The sequence below is a fragment of the Pteropus vampyrus genome, unplaced genomic scaffold, assembly GCF_000151845.1.
Source record: "Pteropus vampyrus isolate Shadow unplaced genomic scaffold, Pvam_2.0 Scaffold138, whole genome shotgun sequence".
Classification (NCBI taxonomy): Eukaryota; Metazoa; Chordata; class Mammalia; order Chiroptera; family Pteropodidae; genus Pteropus; species Pteropus vampyrus.
The window spans coordinates 2,373,849-2,376,865 of record NW_011888919.1 but is presented as its reverse complement, the minus strand read 5'-3'; the positions used below and the strand labels follow the sequence as shown (position 1 = coordinate 2,376,865).

Here is a 3,017-nt window from a genome sequence, read left to right as displayed (position 1 = left end):
AGTATCTGTTAACAGGTCCCTAGGAAGTTTCCTTAGCTGTTTACACATCATTCTAGGAAAGTCTCTTGAGTATTTATCTTTCTGTTAGCAGGATTATAAGGCCATCTGCCATGCAGCTCAAAGGTCAGGTTGGCAAACTACAACCAAAGGACCAAATCTGATCTGCCTTCTTTTTGCAAATAAAGTTTTATTTGAACAAAGCCACCAATTTACACATTGTCTATGCTGCCTTCTTGATTTAATGGTGAGGTGAGTAGCTGAGACAGAGACAATATGACTCGCAGAGTCAAAAGTAATTACTCCCTGGCCCCTTACAGAAAAAGTTTCCTGACTCTTGTTTAGCTAGCTCTTAAATGCCTATTAAAATCATTCCGTGAATCCCCCCCAAGCCCATTCTAGTACATGACATTAATAGGTCTCTGCAAGACTCTTTTTCTAGAACCGAGGTATGTTTACAGCAGAGGTCCCCAAAACTCGGGCCATGGACTAGTACCATCTGTGGCCTGTTAGGAACTGGGCCACACAGTGAGGGCTAGCGAGCAAATATTTGCAGCCTTTGCAGCCGCTCTCCAGCACCAACATTACTGCCTCAGCTCCACTTCAGATCATCAGGCATTAGATTCTCATAGAAGCATTGGTCTCTGGTACCAAAAATGTTGGAGACCACTGGTTTAGAGGATGCAGGAATAATTTTGCTAGGCAGGGGGTTGTCTAGCTCTTCTCTCACTGGTGTACATGACCCCTACCCCAGGCACAAACTGGGTTAAAGATTGCCTACTCAGAGGAGGACAAGGCTTGTTTACAGATGCTTATGAAAATGACTCATTCAGCACTTAAATGACTGTTTACAGTCTCTTTTGGAGATTCCCCTCAGTACTTGGAACTCCCTCCTTCGGCTCCTTGCAATTAAGTGTCCGCTCCTTGCAATTAAGTGTCCTAAGTGTCCGTTGACACATTATCCTGAAGACCTCAGCAGTGCTCAAGTGTCTGCTTTCATGCCTCCATGAGGATTCTGCCCCAGCACTAAACCGTTCATAAACCTGTGAGGACCCCTCTTCCCATGCAAGTAAGGGTCCACTTGCATGGTATTCTGGGAAATCCACAGTATCCGTTCATAAACCTGTGAGGACCCCTGTTCCCATGCAACTAAGGGTCCATTTGCATGGTATTCTGGGAAATCCACAGTATAACAGAGCTATGGGGTGCTCTTCAGAATAAGAGTCCACCTACATGCAATTTTGGGCCCCCCAATGTTGTTTCCAGGCTCCTTTGGAGATTCCCCCAAAACCTATAAAGCCAGTTTACTCAAGTGTCTATTTATGGGACTCTTACGGTGACCTCCCAGAAATTGAATCTAATTACACATTTCTTTGGGACATCTTCTCAGTACTTAAGCATCTATTAACACACCCCTTTTGGCAATCTCCCAGAACCTAAGTGTCTATTTGCAAACGATATGAGGAGACTCTCCATTCCTAATTCCATATTTACGCCCACCCTAATGAGCCATTCCCCCACCCCAGAAGTGGAGTTTATTTGCACATTTTTCCAAGGACTCTCTAGCACTTAAACTAGCACTTAAGGCTCCTATGTGGGATTTCCCTGTAATTGGGCATCTAGGCCTGCCACGACTTAAGTTTCCATTTACAGTATTTGGAGGAATTTGGAGTACATCCCCAGTATTTAAGGGCCTTTTTGTAGGCCCTCTGAGAGGGTATTTCCAGAATTCAAGTTTCTCTTGACAAGTTATTAGAGAGGCGTCTGCAGTATTTATGGTCGGTTTACAGGCCTTCTATGAGGGTCTCCCAGAACCGAAGTTCCTATTTACAGGTTAACGTCTCCTTCCCAACACACTCCCACCAACCCGGAACTTAAAGGACTAATCTCGGCCCCCTACTCAATTCCGCACACCACCGGCGTCCGAGCGACAGTTTAACGGTCAAGCAGGGGGCGGGCCCGCGAGCGCGCGTGCCCCTTACCTAAGGCGGCTGCTGATTGGCTTCTGGGGCGCGGCGCGCGCTCTCCGTGACAGGTGCGGGGCGGGGAGATTCTGCACCAGCCACTCGCCTGTAAATGGTGTCTGGGGTCCAGGACCGTGGGGGAGAGAGGGAGCGAGCAAGCCCGGTCACTCCAGAACCGGTCTGGGCACCCCGGAAGTGGCACCCGCAAAAGGCCAGCCCGAAGGAAGAGGAGGAGGAGGAGGTATCGCGGGGCCAACGTGAGATCAGGTCCCGCGAGCCTGAGCGCCCGAGCGAGCATGCGCTGTGGGAGGTGGTTGGCCTCAGTGCGCATGCGAGTTCGGGGAAGGGGCGGGAGGGCGATGCGGCTCGGCCTCAGTGCGCGTGTGCACGCCGAGAAGCGGGAGAGAGGGCGGCTCTGGAGATTTCAGGTTCGAGTCCTGCCTCCTCAGTGGTTTTGGCGGGACGCGGTGGGGTGGGGCGGGGCGGCCGGGAGGAGTTTCATTGACCAGGGCTGAGCGAATGCTGAGAACACAGGAATGAATCAGACCTGGCGTGTGCGCTGGAAGAGTGTGCTTCCGGTCTGTGGAGGGGGACAACTAGGGGTTCAGACCACTTAGGGCGCAGGTTCAATCGGACCCTGAAGGGCGGGCAGAGGCACTCCAGGCGGAGGGAACCCCGGGAGAAAGAGCCGGGCTGGCTTGAACTCAGGTGGGCTGGTCGGACCCTAAGTGTCAGGATTCATCCTGAAGGCCGGAGCGATGCGAACTGTTGGGAGCTGGACCGCGAATTAAATCCCTCCGAGGCTGCGGCGAAGGGGAGTGGGAAATCCAGTCAAAGGTCGAAAATTCAACCGCCAACGGGCAGAGCGCTCTGTGCGCGCCAAAGAGGAACGCGGGTCGCGGAGCGCGCATGCGCAGGCCAAAGGGCTCGCGGCTTAGGTGGTAACCAGCGAGCGTGTTCGAGAGAGAAGTATCTCTGGTATAGTCGTAGACGTATAGGTGAATGGGAGAATTTACCATTTTTCATTTGAAATCTCATTAAAAATGTTTTTATGTT

The 3,017-nt window shown here is 51.3% G+C and overlaps 1 protein-coding gene across 1 annotated transcript in view; it reads right to left on the bottom strand.

Annotated features, from left to right (window-relative positions):
* Window positions 1–2,282, bottom strand: part of SMG9 (SMG9, nonsense mediated mRNA decay factor) — a 23,159-nt gene extending 20,877 nt beyond the window's left edge. The window contains exon 1 of the mRNA XM_023535254.1: window positions 1,980–2,282. The gene's annotated coding sequence lies outside the window, so the exon portion shown is untranslated. The remainder of the gene's footprint in view (window positions 1–1,979) is intronic.
* Window positions 2,283–3,017: the final 735 nt, after the last annotated feature.